Source organism: Taudactylus pleione, unplaced genomic scaffold (assembly GCF_031769625.1).
Source record: "Taudactylus pleione unplaced genomic scaffold, aTauple2 ptg000393l, whole genome shotgun sequence".
NCBI classification, from domain to species: Eukaryota; Metazoa; Chordata; class Amphibia; order Anura; family Myobatrachidae; genus Taudactylus; species Taudactylus pleione.
In genome coordinates this window covers 1,243,151-1,265,903 of record NW_028284794.1, presented here as the reverse complement: position 1 = coordinate 1,265,903, position 22,753 = coordinate 1,243,151, and the positions used below count along the sequence as shown (strand labels likewise).

The window sequence follows — 22,753 nt, the reverse complement described above, 5'->3', positions numbered from 1 at the left end:
CCCTCCTGTGACCTCACGCTTTTTCACATTATTTTAGTAAAAAAAGATTGTTCAGTAGAGCCCTAAGGATAGGAAAGACAAAGCATGAGGCTAATGTGGGCCTTTTAACATGCTAATATGTAGCTTGTGCATAAAGTCCTGTTGTTATGTATGTATGTGGAACTTGTTGCGCACTGATGATAATATGTATCTGGGCACATCTCTACCTGAGATATATTTTCAGCATTTGAACAAGCAGCGTAAGAAGGAGGTACTGTACAACTGCTTTGAGAATATAGGGCCTCATTTATCAACAAGTTGTATCACTCAAAATGAGATGATAAAACTCATTGTATGAGCAAGATGTATCAAGGGTAAAAATGCAGTCAAACCCCGAATATGTGGGTTTGACAGCATTTTTTATATGCACCAAGCGATGCACTAGGGAATTGGTTGCAGAGGGTAATACCGTCTTCCTGACAGCGTTACCCATAGAAGCCTGTGGGCTTCTCTCTGCCAAGTGCTGATAGAGGGATCCAATTGGATCATTCCCAGCACCCCCCTGCGGCACATGCATATTTCTACACATGTCGGCAAGTATGATGTTATGACAACCACATTGGATTTTTATTACACTACTGAGAGTTTTCTCCTTTTATTTCTTGTGAACATCAAAGTCCCTTCCCCCACCTAGAAGAATCACCCAGTAAGGAAAGCTTTGTATGTTTCCTAAATATTACACAATCTGATCACTACTATTGGTAGTGTGATTACAGTTCTTCAACTAATGGGTCTGATGCAGAGATGGACAGTACTGCACAGCCGCTGTGTCTTTGTACCCAGCGGCTGTGCTATACTAAGCATAAATAGCAGGAGGAGTCTGTAGTAGAAAGACGCTAACGGCCGGCTTCTGTGGTCTGCTGATGCATCTGAAGATGCAGCATCGGATCATCTGTGAGGCCATCATTCACCTGAGTAACTCTCAGTAACCCGCTGGTGTTTTCATGTTGCTGGGGCCAGTGAAGCTGCATCAGAAGACGTGGACGCTGGCCTCGGCATACCTACAAAACAAGGCTGACTTGCCCACAATTTGTAAAATGCCTCCTGTTGCTGCCTCCTCAGCGCCCCCAAAAGGCTGCAGACTGTCACTCACCTGACGTCTGCAGGCACACATAGAGACATATTCAATTGGGTGTGAGAATAGCTAAAAACCTGCACCTGCAAGGTTTTTACTGCAGGTGCAGGTTTTATGCTATTCAATTAGGTGCTTTTTTTTTTTTGTGGTGTATTCTCGCATCTCCAGAGCAAGCGTGATTTTTCCTAAAATCATTATTTTTAAGAAAAATTTGTGGGACTTGCTCTGGCACAACAGCTGCACCCCCCCCTTTGGAATAATTAAGAAATTGGAAGTTTCCAATTAGCTTAATTAGTCCTTAATTACTCACCTTCTGAAGTGCTGTTTCTGTATCCAGCATCGGGAGTCGGCTCTTCTGCATCAGCAGTGAGTATGTCTGTGTGTGTGGTGCATGTAAGTGTGTGTGTATGAGTGTGTCTGACCCCCGGTGTTTGTGTGCCCCCCCGGAATGGGTGCTGGGAGAACTACATCTCTCAGCAGCCCTTGCCCCTTCCACCAGCCCCTGGAGCCTCCCAGGGGCCCCCGGGAATCCCAGCAGCCCCTTTTCCAGTAAGAAGTGAGAGGGGAGGCCACCAGGAGCCACGGAGACCACCAGAGACCCCCGGCCAGGTAAGTGAATATTTAATGTATTTTTTTTATTTACACGGCCACTATTTTTTAAATTTAATACCACGGGTAGCGGGAGTGTGCATACCCACGGTATTTCTAAATTGGGAGCCAGGGGCGTGATACTTTTGCCTCGCTAACCCTCGCGCCCTATTGTGTATGCCCCTAAGTCTGACGCTGCAGGATCTGATCTGTATATGCACAATACAGGTCCTGCGCAAGCGCTGATCAATATATATTGGAGATGTTCATAGACCATTGGGTTGTATACATCTCTGAATTAGGCCCAGTGTTAGAATGAGATTGTCTGTTGTATTTTCTAATATGGATATTCTTTGCTGGTCTCCCCATGTTTCCTCCTTCAAACAAGAAAGGTGTAATATACATAAGAGAGGGAAACAGGCTATAACACAATTAGACATTTATTATATCATAATAGACAATCATAATAAAATATAGATGTACTCATATCGGAGTACAAATTAAAACTGGATAATGTATACAATGACTGTAAGTTGAATGCACTCATACTGGATTGTGGCTATCAAACAGCATGGTAGCGGAGATGGTGGATCCATGTCCTCCACTAGTCTATGAGATGCTGTCTAGGTGGTCATGTAACCTGGCCATGGAGTAGGTAATTAAAAAAGGTCAAAGGTTGATAGATAAGTCGACAAAGAAGAACCAACATATTTCGAGGTTTAAACCTCTTCTTCATGGTGATGTGAGCTGTTGTGGACCATGCTGGTTTATATAGGATTCCAATAGGAAAACTCCAGTTATGATTCCATCCAGAAATCATAAGTGATGGCAGATACCAGACATTTGCTTCCACTGTAAGTAAAGCAGAAGGGGATGGCCAAGTGCTTAAGGCCTGATGTGGTTGTCTGCCTTTAATAAATGTTAATGCATATGTGGTATATTTTATATATAGGTCTGGAAGTGAATGTCCATTTTGCAGAGGGTAATGAAGTATTGGCTGGATATCCTTGGCTGTTTTTATGATGTGTACAATATATGTAGATACTCAATTGGATCATCTGTATTCGTTATCAAGATATGCCTAACTTGGTGTAGCCTGCAGTTCCACCTATATACCCACAACACATCCTGAGGACACTTTGCCAAAAAAAATCACAGGTACTGTTATAACTGGGCTTGTGTGCAACTCTGAATCAGACCCTGAATATTTAGCATAGAAGTTGTGTCTTATCACTGAACACCATTTCTCACCACTGTCTCCTGCAGGTCATCTCTGAACACCACTTCTCACCACTGTCCACTGCAGGTCATCTCTGAACATCACTTCTCACCACTATCTACTGCAGGTCATCTCTGAACACCATTTCTCACCACTGTCTACTGCAGGTCATCTCTGAACATCACTTCTCACCACTGTCTACTGCAGGTCATCTCTGAACACCACTTCTCACCACTGTCTACTGCAGGTCATCTCTGAACACCACTTCTCACCACTGTCTCCTGCAGGTCATCTCTGAACACCACTTCTCACCACTGTCTCCTGCAGGTCATCTCTGAACACCACTTCTCACCACTGTCTACTGGAGGTCATCTCTGAACACCACTTCTCACCACTGTCTCCTGCAGGTCATCTCTGACCACCACTTCTCACCACTATCAACTGCAGGTCATCTCTGACCACCACTTCTCACCACTGTCTACTGCAGGTCATCTCTGACCACCATTTCTCACCACTGTCTCCTGCAGGTCATCACTGAACACTTCTCACCACTGTCTACTGCAGGTCATCTCTGAACACCATTTCTCACCACTGTCTCCTGCAGGTCATCTCTGAACACCACTTCTCACCACTGTCCACTGCAGGTCATCTCTGAACATCACTTCTCACCACTGTCTACTGCAGGTAATCTCTGAACACCATTTCTCACCACTGTCTCCTGCAGGTCATCTCTGACCACCAATACTCACCACTGTCTACTGCAGGTTATTATTATTATTCTTAACCTTTATTTATATGGCACTACAAGTGTTCTGCAGCGCCATACAAAGTACATTAATAATTTGACCACTGACTTACAGTACAATACAATATAGAATAAGGACATGGATAATATACATTGCTACATTAGTAACCATAACACCTAGATATAAAACAGAGCATAAGCAACCAAGTGTTATGTGCCCTAGTGGGGGGTAAGAAGTAGATGAAAGTAAAGTAAGGAGAAGCACAAGAGGGTAGAGGGCCCTGCTCATAAGAGCTTACATTCTAAAGGGGAGGGCAGACATACAGGTTTGACACAGATGGGGTAAACAGGGAGGAAGGAGCATGTTGCAGCAAGTTAGGATGGGAGCTGAAATGTTTTGATGAAGTAGTGGGTCTTGAGAGCCCGTTTGAAGAATTATATAGAGGTGGAGAGTCTGATGGGGATAGGGTGAGAGTTGCAAAGGTGGGGAGCAGCATGGGCAAAATCTTGGAGGTGCGAGTGGGAGGAAGTAATCAGTTGGCATGAGAGGTGGCGTGCATTTGTTGAGCGAAGAGGGTGGACAGGAGAGTGAAGGAAGATTAGGTCAGAGATATAAATGGGAGAAGAATGGGTGAAGGCTTTGTAAGTGATTGTGAGAACCTTGAATTGGGTTCTAAAAGGGTAGGGGAGCCAGTGGAGGGCTTGTAGAAGAGGGGAGGCAGATGTAGAGCATTTGGAGAGGAAGATGAGCCGAGCAGCAGCATTGAGGACAGACTGGAGTGGAAAGAGATGAGGAGGCCAGATAGGAGAAGGTTACAGTAGTCCAATATGGAGATGACCAGTGAGCGTATGAGGATTTTAGTAGCATCCGGGGTGAGAAAGGGTCTAATCTTGGAAATATTTTTGAGATGGAAACGACAGGACTGTGAGAGGCTCTCAACACCACTTCTCATCACTGTTTACTGCAGGTCATCTCTGAACATCAATTCTTAGCAATGTCTACTGCAGGACATCATTCAAAAAAGGTTTATTAAACTGGCCTCTAAGTAACATTAGTTGCTTGAAAATTTAAGTTTAATAAACCATCCTAGAGCAGTTATTGGCAAACAACAGTGAGCAGATATATTGTTTACAACTTAGTAAGAGGACAACAAAAATATACAGTAATTTCTTACAGGTTGAATCTCCTATATAAAATACTTGGGACCAGGGGTATTTTGGATATCGGAATATTCCGTATTTTGGAATATTTGCACAACATAATGTGATATCTTGGGAATGGGACCCTAATCTAAATGCAGAATGCATTTATGTTTTATATACATATTATACACACAACCTGCAGATAATTTTATACAATATTTTCAATAAGTTTGTGCACCAAACAAAGTTTGCATACATTGAATCATCAAAAAGCAAAGGTTCCATTATCTCAGTCATGATTAAAAAAAATGTGAATTTCTAAACATTCCATATTTTCGAATATTTGGGAGACTCAATCAGTTTTTACAACATATTACATTATATACGGTTTTGTATCATTACTTTTTCTTTATGTAGATTAAAGCCACTACTAACAGTAATATGAGAATGAAGAATTTGATCCCAACATAAATGACAATTGGTACAAATTGTGTAAAGTGAGATGAGTTAGTCGAAGTTTGATCTGTAAATAAGAGAAAGAAACAGTAGTTAGGGAACAGGCATAATTCAGTATGTAACACAAACATATTAACCTTAATATCCTCCACTTATTTAACCTCTTAACTTGTAATATTTATAAAAAATGTTCTGAAAATTGTCAACTTATTTATATCACAGTGAAGTTTATTTTTAAACTGTATAAAACTACTTCTTGCAGGACTTCACAGCCAGCAGTAGGGGCTGGCAGTCTGGAGGATCACCTATCTCTACTGTGGTGCTTCCTTGAAGATGATGGAGAGACTGGGGGAAGGTGCAGCTGCAACAAGGAGATGACACTTTGGACAATCTTGTTAGGATCACCAACCTGTCTTAGAGCCACCTGAGACTGCCCTGAGCTTCCAGAGCTCGGTCTGCAGGAAGATTGTCTTCCTGCAACTTCTGGTGGGTGACCCTTGACTGAAGCCAGAGTGGCAATCGAGGGAGGTTGCCAAGGCAAAACCGTCAGTGTCTGTTGAGCCCACAGATTACCATCCAACAGTCCCCGATGCAACCATGTCAGGGAAAGTCCAGTTTGGCATGGTTGCTTCTGGCGCAAGCACACCAGGCAAAGAGTTAATACATCCCCCAATATTCTAAATTTGTATATTTAACAATTTTAGTGATGATTGATCAGTTTACAGACTTTCAATTATAAACCCAGGTTCTATTAAAATTAAAGGTGTAGGTTAACACCAGAAATAAAATTTGTGCCAATATGCCCAACTTTTCGTTACTCATTTTTCATAACAAATATGGTTGGAAAACCTTTCAAAAACATAGAAAGTTGCCGACAATTGCAGTCTCCACAACTTCTTGCTCTGCAAAATGCAATCCACTTTTTGCACTGGTCTCCAGAACTAGGAAGCACCAGAATCCAAATACTCTGAAAATCTTTTCCTGTCATCACATTCAAATCTCATCATCTTATCCCACAGAACCATGCACTTGCATACAAAACTACACACTAGCATACAGTGATGTATCACCAACTAAGAAGATGTTGCATAGTGTATCTGCAATTCTGTGTGTCAAAAATGACCTACATAGTCACCATATTTCAGAAGGACTCTGTTAATTATGACAACAAATTGCATGTCCAGCTTAATATTTTATGGAATCTAATTTCTATCACAGTTGTGTGATTTGTTTGTGATGCTACGCCATAGTCACTGGTAGATGAGGGTTCAGGTGTGCGGACAGTGAAATTGGGAGGTTTGATGTAGTTTCACCTCAAGGACTGAGTACTGATTGGTTGAAGGATGACCAGTATCTGGGAAGTTGGTGCACAATCTAAAACGCTGGTGGTTTTCATCAGTGACCCCTGCAAGGGGATTTGGGCTTAGCTCTACCCAACGTGCAGGTTGCGGTCCCCTGCTTGGGTTACCCTATACTGGGTTGAGGTAATGAGAACACTCTGGATATAGCTGTATGCGTGTGGACCGGAATGGAACCAGATAGGATTCACCAAGATAATACTGGACTGGATACACTGGAATGGGACCAACATGATGCATCGGAATAGGACTGGACTGGATACACCGGAATGGAACTGGACTGGATACACCGGAATGGGACAGGACTGGATACACCAGGATGGAACTGGACAGGATACACCGAAATGGGACTGGACTGGTTACACCATAATGGGACCGAACTAGATGCACCTGAATGGAATCAGGCTGGATTACCAAAATGGAACTTGACAGGATTATTGGAATAGAACTGGATAGCAACTGGAATCAGTGGTGCAGTGAGATGGGTATCTGCACTGAGTAACAGATCATTTCTGCAGGAGCTCAGATGGTATCTGTCAGCCAGGCTAAAAGTAGCATTGCACTGACAACTTGCACAGGGGATCTAGTAAGCAGACCGGTGGTCTAAATCCCGATGGCTGAATTCCAGCAAAGGAGTTAAAATAGGAATTGAAATACCAACACCTATCTTAATCCCGATGCTGGAACACAGAAGGACGGCTACCTGAACGAGGTAAGTCCGAGGCGTCCTTAGTGTTAGCCACAGGGGGGGGCAGTTAATGTTAGGTTATGGGAAGGGGAGGTTAGGGTTAGGCACCCCTAGTGGGGAGGATTAGGGTCAGGAAACACTGGGGTGGTTAGGTTTAGGCACGAAGGGGGGAGATTTAATTCCTAAACCTAATGAGGAGGGTTAGGGTGTGTGGTGGGGAGGGTTAGGGTTAGGCTACAAGAAGGGAGAGATAGGGTTAGGGGAGGAAGGGGGGAGGGTAAGTATACTTACCTGACCCTTGTCGGGATACCAACCACTGGGATGCCACTGTCAGTATTGTGACAGGAGGCATCCAGATAGCCAGCAGTATATACTGAATTCCTTGCACAGTGCTGGGAACTTCCTTAAAAACCCTGGGCTAGCCAGGGGTTGGGTAATGAGTCAGGTGATGACAGACTGTTATTCCATTGGCTGTGAGTTATTCAGCTGATTAGGAACAACATGGCTGCACCCAGCAACAGGAGCTGGTGGAAAAGAATACTCCTGGGACACCAGGGACGCTGTAGTATGGCTGCCTGTGGAGTGAAGCAGGATGCGGTCAGTGGGAGAGCAGAGAACAGCACTCAGACTTGCAGCTGCTCTGGCTAGTGATGGTCAGCAGTTCGGTACAGCGGGATCCACTGTGGCTGCAGATGATGAATGGAGACACTGAGATCTCCCGACATGCCACATACTCCTGATAGGCAAGTGGTGGGGTCTGGTATTGGGATCTTTGACATGGTTCTTGATAGTTTCTATGTTCTATTGAATATTTATTTATTACAGTTCAATGTCATGATTTAGCCCATAATGACACACGGTATCCAAAGTGGGCTCCTCAGTAATGTTTCAGGCAATGTAAGTAGCTGTTGGTTTTTATAAGAGGCATTAATGAGAGACAAGTCTAATGAGCATTATTAGAAATACATGAAGTCTGGGCATGTAAGAGGTGGTCTCAAAGGCATAAAATGACATACATAGAAGTCTAAAGCATGCAAGGGGATCTGATGGGCATTGTAAAGGGCCATTGAGGAGTTCTTAGTGCATGTGAGAGGTCTGATTGGCATATAAATGTGGGGGATCTTTCGCCCTAGGTGTGCCATGAGAATCTAGGGTGTAGCAATCTGAGAAAGATTGGGAACTACGGCACTAGAACAAGCTCTGTCTGTCAATATTCTGGTCATTTATCACTGGGTAGAAGTGCTATAAACCATATAGGGAATTCCACAATTTTCTGTCTATGAAAGGGCAGAATTGGGGGATTATTGTTATCTTACATTTGGCATCTTCCTTACACCCCTCAAAATTAACCTTTTTTAATTTTAGTACATTTTAGCACTCCCCGGTAGAACGTTGGTAGATGTGCTAAATTTCATAACCTTTTTGATACACTTAATTTTTTCACTGTATTATTGACTTAAGAGTTTGTATGATTCTACTCTATTCCCTCTCAGATACTACAATAAATTAGCCCATATTCCAATAGCAGCAGTGAAACAAATACTGTACATTGCTGTATATCAGAATGATCTGCCATTGTATTTCTCTGAGGTGCACGGACATGCGGAGTAAGATGCCAGTGATTGTGGAGAGGAAGAAGGTTGTCCTACGCCAGTGGTTCTCAACTCCAGTCCCCAACGAGTTTTTTTACAGGATTTCTGTCTGTGGAAACAGGTTGAGTAGATTTCTGACCACACAAATTAGATTAACTCCCCTGTGCATGGTTACAGAAATCCAGAATACATGCCCTGTTGGGGTTACTTGAGGACTGGAGTTGAGAACCACTGCTATGGGTAAAGGGATGAATTTGTTGGAGTGATGGTGTTCACCTGGTATGTACAGATCAGGGCCGTAACTACGGTAGTGCGGCCTGTGTCATGGCACAGGGCACCACAGGGCAGGGGGCGCTGTATGTGCCTGTCAATTTTCTGTTTATAATCATTCTTACTTGTAACTTCACCTTTTTTTATCCCCGGCATCTCCTGGCCGCCGCTATCTCCTCCCTGACCGACTCCCCCATGACCTGGCCATAATCCCAAGCACCTTTAGTCACATACTCTTTTATTTAACACTCACAAAATACTGTCATACCTGGGATATTTGCTTCATACACACTACAAGCAGCAATCTTTCTATACCTCCAGTCAGTGATCTACACTGCCGGCTCCAGGCTTGTGCACGGCTGTCCTGATGGACAAATCCTGCTGCAAGTTCAGCTTCACCAGCACTCTCCTACATCTAGAGCTGGTGAGTTACAGATATTTCCAGCTATATTGTTGCTGTTGGCATGCCACGAATAGTGCAAGACACGCACCCGCGGGTGGATGTGCGCACTGCGTACACGACCGCGCCTCCATAAAAATGAATGGTGTGCCTGCAGTGCGTGCCATAGTGTCGCGTGGCATATGCAGTTGAGGGGAATCACATGGCACAATGTGTGCGCATGTTTGTGGTGTGATCAGTCACAATGTAACTGGGTGCATCTGTATACTGCATAATTATTGTGTATCATCATTGCAACCATTGGATTCACACACGGATAACAGCAGTACAATGAAATTGGTACCCCTCTATAATCGTACAGGACCTATCAGATTTTGTCATGCCCTTCCCCATGAGATCACACCCCTTTTTTGGGTGTGCATGTTATATCCCTATTTGAAAAATGGGAAGGGTTGTCAATGCTCTTTCTAGCACAGGGCACCAAAAAATCTAGTTACAGCTCTGGTACAGATAGGTGAATGGAGATGACTTTTTTTGCTGAGCATTTTATTGCTCTTCCCTGCACTGCAGAACGATATACAGTACACCCATTTACACTCAACAAAAGAAAGTAATTTTAACAAGATGTTATACAGGGCCTGATAAAGGTCTGTGGGGGCCCCTGGGCAACAAACATGTGGGGTTCCCCTATTAAATGTGGACAAACTGGGGGTATGCACAATGGGGACCTCATGCAGAGCCCACAGTAGTGGTGCCCCTTATGCAGTGCCCTGTATGCAGAGCCCACAGTAGTGGTGCCCTTTATGCTGTGCCCAAAGGAGTGGTTCTCCTTATGCAGTACCCCTATGCGATACCCCCTTTAGTAGTGCTCCCAGTAGTCATGCCCCCTGTACTCATGTCCCCAGTAGTAATGCCCCCTGTTGTAGTGCCCCAGTAGTAATGCCCCTAGTGCCCCCAATAGTAATTGGCCCTGTAGTAATGCCCCAAGTAGTAATGTCCTTTGAGTAATGCCCCCCAGTAGTGGTACTCCCAATAGTAATGCCCCCAGTAGTCATGCCCCCTGTGGTAGTGCCCCCATTGGTAATGCCCCCTCTAGTAGTGCCCCCTGTATAAATGCCCCCATAAGTAATGCCCCTAGTAGTAGTGCTCCCTGTATAAATGCTCTCCAAGTATTGCCCCAAGTAGTAGCACCCCCTGTATAAATGCCCCAGCAATAATTCCCCCTGTAAAAAAAAACCAGTAGTAATGCCCCCTGAGTATTGCCCCCAGTATTAGTGCCCTCTTAGCCAGAAAATAAAAATAAAATCTAATACTTACCTTGAGCCCCACTCCCACTGCTGTCTGATCCGCTCGGCTGCTCCAGCTCCTCTGCACTATGGGAGAGATGTTGGGGCTGCGGGTTGGAGCTGAAAATGTAAGCAGCACCAACATATGGTGTAAAATACCATTTGTAAATACTATAACCCCAGATGTCAGCTTGCACCTTTATTGTGATGCAATTCCTACCTTCCACTGTCATTATACACATACTTGCCAACCTTTGCAGAGCCCCGTCCAGGAGGGCTTAGTGGCATTATTGAGTTATCATGGCTCTGCCCCCTACTCTTCTAAGCTGTGATTTGTAGCATTTTACAGCATGGGTGGAGCTACAAATCATCATTGTCCCCATCCCGAATTCTGTGCAACAAAATTGACAGCAAAACAGATGCTTAGTAAATTTACCCCAAGTACTGGAATTTCTGACCACAAACACTTGTGCTATACTTTCCTACACCTCGGATCTACTATCTATTACATCAAATACCCATGATTTCTTCAATGCCTGCTTCTACCTGACGGTTATTACCAGTGGCCCTGAATTTAGATTATGACCAGCAATCGACAATAGAGTGTGGTCACTGAAATTGAGAACCTTCCGGCATTCTATGGGGACCATATATTATCAGGATTTTGGCCCAATAATTAGAATTTCTTTTTGACACTATTCTCGGAAATAAAAAATACTGTTTCTCCAAGATGTATTAATAATTACATGCAGGAACAGGGGCGGAAATAAGATGCAATCACTTTACTTTCTGCAGTGGGAACCTCGGGGCATTACAGCTCATGTGTAGTTATCAAACCAACGCCGAGATGGTTAATGGTCTGGGTAGGAATCCTACTAATTTCTCTCCCGGTAAATGATAGGCTACAATGGCTAACACTATCTTAGATGTATGTCTTTGGCCAGCTGAAAGATAGGCTGGCTCTCAATAGTTCTGTAACCTGTACACTACTGGTCAAATGTTTTACAACACCCAAAAATGTTTCAGTTCTTATTGAAATTTAAGCAAATTATTTAAAAACGAAGTTTCCAGTATGTTAGTAAAAATGTAAAAGTTTAGAGTTGTCAAAAAAACATTTTTCGGGGAACAAGTAATGGGTTAGGTAATTACAGCTGTTCTGCAGTAATGAATGAAAGGCTCACCTTGGCCATTAAGTTCAATCAGCGAACTACTGAAGTCTGGAAGAAGGTCTTATGGACCGATGAATCAAAATGTGAAATCTTTGGTCCATCATGCAGAGATTTTGTACAGCGTTGAGTAGACTAAAGGATGGTTTATCAGTGTTTTGGGTTAGTTTACTATTAAAAGCAATGCTCTATTATATTTTGGGCTTAAACATACTCGGAAGTGTTGCTTTTTACAAGCTGCCACTTAGTGTATAAACACCTGTGTATACAAACAAGGGGGAGGAGGAAGGGTGAAGGTCTCTTTTCAGAGATACCAAGTCGGCAAATTGTCAAAAAGTGACTAACAACCTAAACCAAAAAGGTTACAGAGCATTTTACAGTGCCATGTAATGCTCTCTGCTCTATGCATGGTTGGTCAAAGGTTCATCCTATAAGATAACCCAAAACATACATTTAGGCTATGTCACAACTACAGTACCTTTGAGAATAAAAACACAATCATGGAATGGCACAGCCAGACTCCAGATTTATACCTTATTATTTTGATTTGGGATGAACTGGATAGAAGGGACAGCAGCCTACAAGTCCAACACATTTGTGGGACTGTCTGCAGCAGTATTGGCAAGAACTTCCCAAAATATATTTAATTTCCATTGTGTAATGAACGCTATAAGTGTGTTCGGTGATTACATCTGCAAAGTCAGCTACTTGGATGAGTCAAAAATGTATTAGATAAAATTTTCTAGAAAAAAAATAGACATTAAACTGCGTAAATAGAAAAATGGGGGTGTTCTATCACTATTGACTGGTAGTGTATATCTATACTGTAAGATAATCATTTCTCAGTTCAGTTTACTGCTATTTTTCACTAAAGACTCATATACACTAGATGATAAACTGAACGATATGGGTGATAATTATATAGTTATTGTTCATAGCATTCTTATCATCCAGTGTGTATGCACGGTATCGTTAATGATGCGCGCTCTCTCAAAACGATAACAAAGTCTTCCATCGCCTGAACTTGCAGGTCAACCCAACGATATCATCAGGCACTGCATATTTGGTGAACTGCAGGGTGATGTAACTGAACGATATCGCTACCGATATAATTCAGTGTGTATGCCCAATGTTATTTGCCTGGGAGAGCCCGGGCAAACAAGGCCAAACACTTAACAGTATGGTCCATGGAGCATATAGTTAAGTGTGTATGAGCCTTTAGGGGGAGATGTATCAATTTTCCTAAAGTGGACAAGAGGAGAAGTTGCCGATAGCAACCTATCAGCTTGTAGCTATCTTTTATGTAGTATATTCTATACAATGTAAGGTAGGATCTGATTGCTTGCTATGAGCAACTTCTAGACTTGTCTTCTATAGAAGGCTTAAAACATCTCTGTATTAGTTTCAAATTGGAATATTCATAGCAGTAACTAAGGGTGTGCGACCGGTGCCGGGCTCTGTGGGTGGCACAGTCACTGCTCCATGGCCTTTGCTTTGAGCTTGCAAGGTCCCTAGAATGGCATCCTGCAGCTAGTATCACTGCAGCAATGCCAACCATGGCATATTTTAGAAGCTACTGGCAGGCACCTTGGTGTGTGTATAGCTACCAGGAGTATCTTCAAGATGCTCCTGACACTGCTGCACTTCTGGGTGCTGACAGCCCCACCCGCTATGCGCAACATCATACGCAAATAACTGGGGGCAGCACTGGGCAATTAAGCCCTATTATGGCCCTGGGAATATCCTACTATGAACACTTTATTATATTGCTCAGTTCCCTGTGAATTTTATTTATTGATAAATAGCCCTGGAAAATATTTGTTACGGTTCTTGTACGGTTGTGTAAGGCCTCTAGAGCCAAGGAGAGGATCTTACACCGATAACAGCCACCCATTGTTCCCTTAGTGATTGATATTCACAGCGGTACTTAGGTGGCTGCCTGGATTTAAACCTACAGCAGTAGAGTCTTATAAAACTGACACTGCAGAACTACTGACAAGAAACAATGCTGCGGAGTGGCAGTACTTCCATTACTGGTACTAGCTGGAGTGAGGCTGCAGGTCAGTGGTACTAGAACAGGTGTGATGGACAGGGTACTCTAGCAGCGACAGATGATTAGGTCTCAGGAACATCTAGGGACTATAGTGCCGCTGGGTTGTCAGACAAGCAGCGACTAGACAAACAATACAGGCTGCACAGCAGGAGTGACCTGGACTGTGATATTGCAGCATTTCATACAAGGACTAAAAAGGCAAGATAACGGACAAGGACTGGCAAAAAACAAGCATTGACCAGATAGGCAAAATAACAGGCAAGGACTAGAGAGACCAATAACAGACATTAACTAGACATACAAATAACAAACAAGGACTAAACAGGTCATGCACAATAATGTGGCAGAGCCTCTGGCTGAAGTAGCAGACTGAGATCAAGGTACAATCTTGCGGGCCAAGGTGTGACAGGAACCACACGGAGAGGCCTTGAGGGCCAAAGGGTAGCCTTGAGGGCCGAGGTGTGACTGGAACAACACAGAGTGGCCTCAAGGGCTGAGGTGCAGCCTTGAGGGCTGAGGTGTGACAGGAACAAGATGGAACAACCTTCAGGGATGAGGTGCTGCTGGAACAACACAATGTGGCCTTGAGGGCCATGGTGCAAAAGGAACAACACGGAGCAGCCTTGAGTGCCAAGGTGTGACAGCAACAAGACAGAGTGGCCTTGAGGTCTTGGGTGCAACTAGTACAAATAGTACAACACAGTGCAGCCTTGGGGGCTGAGGTGTAACCTTGAGGGCCGAGGTGCGACAGTAACAATGTAATGCAGTCTTGAGGGCTGAGGTGTGGCTTTGAGGCCCAAAGTGTGATAAGAACAAGACAGAGCGGCCTTGAGTGCCAATATCCAACTGCAACAACACGATGCGGCTTGAGGGCCGAGGTGCAGCCTTGAGGGCAAGGTGCGACTGGAACAACACAGCAGACAGGTGCTCTCAGGCACGGCATGAACACAGGCAAGATGCAACAAGGTTGAGAACACTGCAGGCTTGTGTGGCTGGAACAGACTGACGTGACTTGACTAGGCTGTGGTATGGAAATGCCACGGGAAGTGGAAAAGAAGGCCACGGCTGCAGAAGTTACTGCCCTGGGTAGTCTAAATGGCAAGCATGTGAACAGATGGAACTATGGCAAATGACACAGAGGCGAGTACAGATCAAGCAAACAGGTACTGGACAGGAACTGCAGAACTAGGTAAGACCAGCTAGAACAGAGGCTTCTGAGCACTGGACAACATACATAGGATGTCAGACAATATCACTGGCACGGAGTGTAGGGCTGGCTGTAACTTATCAGATGCAGGGTCCATTCAGAGCAATACCTGCAGAGAGCTTCCCTAATGACAAGCTAGTGTACAGCTGGGAGCTGCACACAAACAAACAGACAGGAATGCAGCAATAAGCTACACACAGACAAGACATGATTCCAGCTGCCTGCAGCAGGCGGAACATGGATCAAGACATGATGCAGTGTCCCAGTCGCCTACTATGGCTGGGACCTGCCATCAAGATGATCCACTGCCGCTGATCCTAACAATTTGATTCAATTGCAAAATAGATTCCTTAATGAGTAAAGACGAGTAACAGCGGTGTATAATACCGGAGAGATAGCTGTATACAAACAGAATGGATATATTGCACTATATTGTTACAGATGTCAGATTATTTTAGTTCTGATAACCCATACATATCAGTTACTTTTTATGTAATTCTATATCTATAATTTTGGTTTTACCTGTGTTCAGTGTTGTCCGACTCCCATATTGGATTACTGAGCTGATATTGTTTAGCCCATCACAGAATTTGAGCACCACAAAGCAGTAATAATTATTATTGTCTGTTTCTTGAAACCCCTTTATATGGAGATCAGCCAGTCCTCTCAGCTCTGTCCTTCCTTTGTACCTGGGATGAACCATCTCTTTGGAGGGGTGGTAGGCATACACATCACTTGGGCTACCGACTCTCCAGTAGATTCCAATCCACATAGGGTCTCTGTCTGGTGGGAGGGAGTACGAGCAGTTGAGGGTGACAGAGTCTTCTGTGCTCCCTGATGGCTCAAACTGGAAGATTTTTAATTCCTGATCAAAGTTAGAGGCTGAAAAGTTAATGAGACATTAATTATTCCATAAATTATAATTGTTAATTTGTTATTATCACTAATGAATATCCACAGTTTTTAGATTGAAATAGTATTATAAAGGGTTGTTAGATCATGGGAGGGTTATTTTACAATATTGAATTATTTCTGTAAGATACTCTCCTATATAGTGCACTATCAGTGTGCCTCTGACATGTATTTACTTAGATCAGTGGGTAAGAAAAACATTAATCAGTGATGGACAATCTCATGGATATTGGGGGTCTCACATCCCATCCCTGACAGTTTTATGGAGTTGCACAGTATATTTAATCTGCATTCACTGTATGTAGCTGGCCTCCCAGTCTCTCACCTCTCTCCACTACAATCTGTTCTCAATGCTGCTGCTCGGCTCATCTTCCTCTCCAGACGTTATATATCTGCTTCCCCTCTCCTTCAAGCCCTACACTGGCTCCCCTTCCCCTTCAGATGCCAATTCAAGGTTCTTACATTCACCAACAAAGCCCTCACCAAATCCTCTCCCGCATACATTTCTGACCTTCTCTCCCTTCACACTCCCGCCCGCCCACTTCGCTCAACTAATGCATGCCGCCTCTCTTGCCAACTGATTACTTCCTCCCACTCCCGCATCCGAGATTTTGCCCGTGCTGCTCCCTACCTTTGGAATGCTCTCCCTCTCCCTATCAGACTCTCCACCTCTCTATAAATCTTCAAACGGGCTCTCAAGACCCACTACTTCATCAAGGCCTTCCAGCACTCCTCCTAACCCACCTCATGCTCTTTCCTTCCTATCTTCCCCTTCTGTGTCACGCCTGTCTGTCTGCCCCTCCCCTTAGAATGTAAGCTCTCATGAGCAGGGACCTCTTCCCTCATGTGCTTCTCTTTACATTTTCTTCTACTCTCTACTCCCCATTAGGGCACCTAACACGGGACCGCCTACTCCCGGCAGCTTATTGTGAGTGCTTTAATCACTATTTCAGCAATGTATATTAGTTGTGTCCTTGTCCTGCACTGTAATGTACTGTAAGTTACTTGTTTCTTGTTCACTTATTAGTTCTATGTACTATGTAAGGCGCTGCGGAACACTTGTGGCGCCATATAAATAAAGGATAATAATAATAATAATAATAATAATAATAATATGTGTGTATTCCAGCAGGGCATGTTATCTGCAGGAATGCATTGGATGTGCACCTAAGTGTCTAGATAATCCAATCAGCACATGCCTAATTTCTGTACTCAGCAAAAAAAATAGAATTCTAAAAATACAATTTTACTAAATAAATAATATTTACAAACTCAGTACCATGAGTAACTGTATGCTAAGGGGTCACTACAGGGAGCTATATACTAAGGGGACACCATAGAGAGCTGTATGCTAAGGGGTCATCAGGGGAATGCTAAGGGGTCAATACAGGTAGCTATATACAAGGGGAACACCACAGAGAGCTGTATGCTAAGGGGTCACCAGGGGTAGCTGTATGCTATGGGGTAACCATGGGTAGCTGTATGCTAAGTGGTCACCATGGAGATCTGGATGCTAATGGGTCACCATGGGAACTGTGTGCTAAGGGGTCACCATGGGGAGCTGTATGCTAAGGGGTCATCATGGGGAGCTGTATGCTAAGTGGTCACCATGGAGATCTGGATGCTAAGGGGTTACCATGGAGAGCTGTATGCTAATGGGTCACCATGGGAACTGTGTGCTAAGGGGTCACCATGTGGAGCTGTATGCTAAGGGGTCACCATGGGGAGGTGTATGCTAAGTGGTCACCATGGAGATCTGGATGCTAAGGGGTCACCATGGAGAGCTGTATGCTAATGGGTCACCATGTGGAGCTGTGTGCTAAGGATTCCACATGGGGAGCTGTATGGTAAGTGGTCACCATGGGTAGCTGTATGCTTAGGGGTCACCATGGGAAGCTGTATGCCAAGGGGTCACCATGGGGAGCTGTTTGCTAAGGGGTCACCAAGGGGAGTTTTGCTAAGGGGTAACCATGGGGAGCTGTATACCAAGGAGTCACCATGGGGAGCTGTATGCCAAGGGGTCACCATGAGGAGCTGTATGTTAAGGGGGTCACCATGAGGAGCTGTATGCTATAGGGTTACTACAGAAAACTGCATGCGGACAGCATGCTAAGCTGCAAGCTATTGTGTTACCTTATGGAACTGTGTGCTAAGGGGTAACACTGAGAGATAATTGCTTAGGGCTCATCAAGAGCAGTTGTGGATGCAGTCAGGAAGCTGCCAGTCGCAATGCCAACCGCCAGCTTCCCGACTGTCAAATCCCAGCAAGTGTCTAATAACAGGCGTCGAAATCCCGATGCCTGTCATTAGACCTACGCTGAGAGCCCAACACCTGGCTTACCGATCGAAGGTAAGCCGGGCACAGACAGCTGCGGGGGGGAGGGTTAGGTTAGGGGCACCCAGGGGGGACTTAGGGTTAGGCACCCCTTTGGGAGGTTAGGGTCAGGTTAGGGGAAGGGGGGGTTAGGGTAAGGCACCCCCGGGGGGAGGTTAGGGTTAGCCACCCCCCCGGGAGACTTAGGGTTAGGCTGCTGGGAAGGGGGATTAGGTTTAGGCACTTAGAGTGGGGTTACTGTTAGGCACTTGGGGGGAGGTTAGGGTTAGGCACCCCTAAGTGAGGGTTAGGGTTAGCGGGGGGTTAGGTTAGTAAATAGAAAAAATACTCACCTGTCAGGATCTTCACTGCCGGGCTTCCGCTGTCGGGATTTGAAAGGCCGGCTGCAGTTCCAGCAGTTGTATGCTAAGAGGTCACAATGAGAAGCTATATTTAAAGTGGTCACCAAGGGGACCTGTATACTAAAATATGACCACAGGAAGCTGTATGGTTAGGGGTGACCATGGGGAGCTGTATGGTAAGGGTTCACCATGGGGAGCCGTATGCTACGTGGTCACCTTTTGGATCTGTATACTATAAAGAGGTCACCAAAGGGAGCTGTGTTCTAGGGGTCACCAAAGAGATTCTGTATGCTAATGTGTCACCCCATGGAGCTATATGCAAAGGGATAAGCATGGGGATCCATATGCCAAGGGCTATCTATGGGGAGCTGTATACTAAGGGGTCACAATGGGGATATTTATGCTAAAAGGACACATTAGAGATCTGTATATTAAGAGGTCACCATGGTGAGCTATATGCTAAGAGTCTACCGTGAAGAACAGTATGTTATGGGATCACCAGAGGGTGCTGTATGTTAAAAAGGTAACCATTGGGAACTGTGGGCTTGATTCAGAGCTGGACGCTCTGACCAGAGCGCTCGCTCTGAATCAGGGCCAGCCTACCTAAAATTGGAGTGGCCTCTTGGACGCTCGCATAGCTGTGGGTTACCACCCACAGCTTATGCGAGCGTCCATGATGATGGTCAAGACCATCGCAACCATCGGGCTTGCGACGAGACCCTTGCGGTAGGGTCTCGTTGCCGCAAGCCCTGGAGTGATTTTGGCTCTATCAGAGCCAAAATCACTCCCACTGACATCACTAGTGAAGTCAGTGGGGCCGGACCCAGACGGTAGGCGTTCCCATGGGAACGCCTCCGAAGGGGGTGTGCTGTCAATCACCATTGACAGCACGCCCCCTTTGGTGCGAGACCCCAAGCGATGGCTTCCCCATCGCTCGCCGAGTCTCGCGCATGCGTACGACCGAGCTCCCTCCGTCGTGCGCATGCGCACTTGGGCACCATCGACCTGCTTGTGAGCATACAGCGCTCGAGAGCGGGTCTGAATGATACCCTGTATGCCAAGGGAGCACAATAGGTAGTTGCAGGTAATGGGTTCAACAAGTGGAGATGTATGCTAAGGGAAAACATGAAGAACTGTATGCTAAGGTGTCACCATAGGGAGAAGTATGCTAAGGGAATCAGTATTACCTGAAATAAAGGAATTATTAAGGTTTTATATTAATATATGTGTTTGTAGCTTTTACAATGATTCGGATGGATATGAGTTAAAATGTCTTTTAGATCTTTTATAATCAGAAAATAAGTCATAAAACTGTATTTTACTGTGTGCTACGTGATATGTGGAGTTGGACACCTGTCAGACTGTGGAGTGATACATTTGAGCCTATTTTCATGTTTGCTTGAAGAGATAACCCAAACCTTTCGAGAAGATTTCCTCTAATATGTCATGATGACCAGAGCATAAGATGTCATGATGAGCACAGCATAAGATGTCATGATGACCAGAGCATAAGATGTCAAAGATCACAGACTCATCAACTGATATTAATTACTCATTTACTAAGAAACCCAACCCCATTACATGTATTATTGTATATTATCACAACCCTTTCCTATTCATCAACCAATCAAATATCTCGATTGTAATATACAAGTAAACACCCTCTTGTTAATGATTTTGTAATTTATGCAACTGTTGTGTATAAAATCCCTTATTTGCTGGTACTTTGCCAGAGAGATCTGACTGATACTCCATGTGCTAACCCCTCCACGTTACTCTGCACAGAATAGTGGAGATATTGCTTTAATTAAACCTATATATGTTTTATCAAAAACTGACGGTCTAAGAATTCTTCCTTATCAGGGATCACCATGAAGGGCTTTCCTTGGAGCTGTGTGCTAAGGGTCAATATGGAAAGATGATTACTAAGGGTCACCATGAGCAGCTTTATGCTAAGTGGTCTACATTGGGAGCTATTTGCTGAAGGGACACCATGGGGAACTCTATGTCTAAAGGTCACCACAGGTACTGTAGCTGCAGGTAAAGGGATCTGTATACTAAGGGGTCACCATTTGGATCTGTTTTCTAAGGAGTAACCACAAAAAACCTGTATGCATAGGGGTCACCGCTGGAAACTGTATGCTAAGTGTTTACCATGTGGAGGTGTATACGATGGGGTCACCTTCATGAACTGTATGCCAAGGGGGTCACCATGTGGAGAAGTATGCTAATGGGGAACCATGGTGAGTGATATTCTAAGGGGTATGCTAACACCACAGGGAGCTGTTTGCCAAGTATATTATTAGGGGTCACTATGGGTAAAAGTATGTTAAGGGGTCTCCACATGAGCTCTATGCTAAGGGTCACTACAAGGAGTTGTGTGCTAATTGGTCACTGAGAGGATGCTAAATGGGAGCCGAGGGTTCACCATGGGGGAGCTGTATGATTAGGGGTCACCATCGAAGCTGTATGCTAAGGGGTCACCACTCTGAGTTAATGGGTCACCACATGAGCTCTATGCTAAGGGGTCAACAAGAGGGGAGCTGTATGATAAGGGGTCACCATGGGGAGATACTGTATATGTTTAGAGATCACCACAGGATCAATTTGTTAGGAGATCACTACAAGGAGTTGTGTGCTAATGGGTCACCACAAGGAGATGAATAGTAAGGGGCTACCATGGGGCCTGTAAGCTAAGGTATCATAACTAGAGACGTGCCCCCTTGTTTTGTTTTTGGATCCGGATTCATCTTCGTGTTTTGGTTTTGGATCTGTACTTTTTTTAAAACAGCTAAAATTACACAATTTTAACATGCAGTCCAAAACCTGAATTTGGTTTTTAAATCTTAGTTTATGGGAAGATCCGAATGGGATTCAATTCAACTTCCCAAAGTGATTTCAAACTCAGACTAAGGGCCCGATTCAGACCCATTCGCAAGATGCGCTCACATGCACGCGTCTGCAGCCAGAGTATGCAAATCCCACAATCGCACAGCAAGACTTCAGTATGCCCACTATGTCTTAGTGTGCGACCGCCGGCCAGTCTTAAGATGCCCACTTGCCCTTAGTTACACACGTCATTTCCAGGAAGGGTATGTAATAATCTGTAACACTGAGAACTATCGGCTGAATGCGCAGCGCTTGTGGTTGACCATACCCTACCACAAGTGCTGCAGGGTTTTAAACAGCCAGGTGTACAATGACGCTGCTTCTTAATTAAGCATGCTTTAGTAACTGCGCTTTGATGCTCAAACACACCTGCGTTCGCACCGCTACACCCCAGTTTTCATGGACCTTCCCCTGTCACCACCCACAAATGACACTATCTGTCACTCTTGCGGGCTGTCTATGTACTCACTGCATTCTCTTGCCAATCGCAATGACTGGTTCGCGCACGCACAGTGCGATGCGTACGCATGCGCAGATCACAAAAATCGGCCAGCAGGCTATTGCTGCTGGCCTAGGTCTGAATTGGGCCCTAAATACGACTTGGAACCCCTAATTTCAGTTATTGTCCGTTTACTGAGCACCAGACCCGCACGTCTCTAATCATAATGGTTTGCTGACTGCTGTATGCTAAGGGGACACCACGGAATGCTCTATGCTAAGGGATTACTACTGGGATCTGTATGATAAGGGACTACTACTAGGATCTGTATGATAAGGGATTACTACTAGGATCTGTATGATAAGGGATTACTACTAGGATCTGTATGCTAAGGGATTACTACTGGGATCTGTATGATAAGGGATTACTACTGGGATCTGTATGCTAAGGGGACACCACGGAATGCTCTATGATAAGGGATTACTACTAGGATCTGTATGATAAGGGATTACTACTGGGATCTGTATGATAAGGGATTACTACTAGGATCTG

The 22,753-nt window shown here is 44.6% G+C and overlaps 1 pseudogene; it reads right to left on the bottom strand.

The window, feature by feature from the left end:
- Positions 1-875: 875 nt before the first annotated feature.
- Positions 876-22,753, bottom strand: part of LOC148506838 (uncharacterized) — a 51,782-nt pseudogene continuing 29,904 nt past the window's right edge.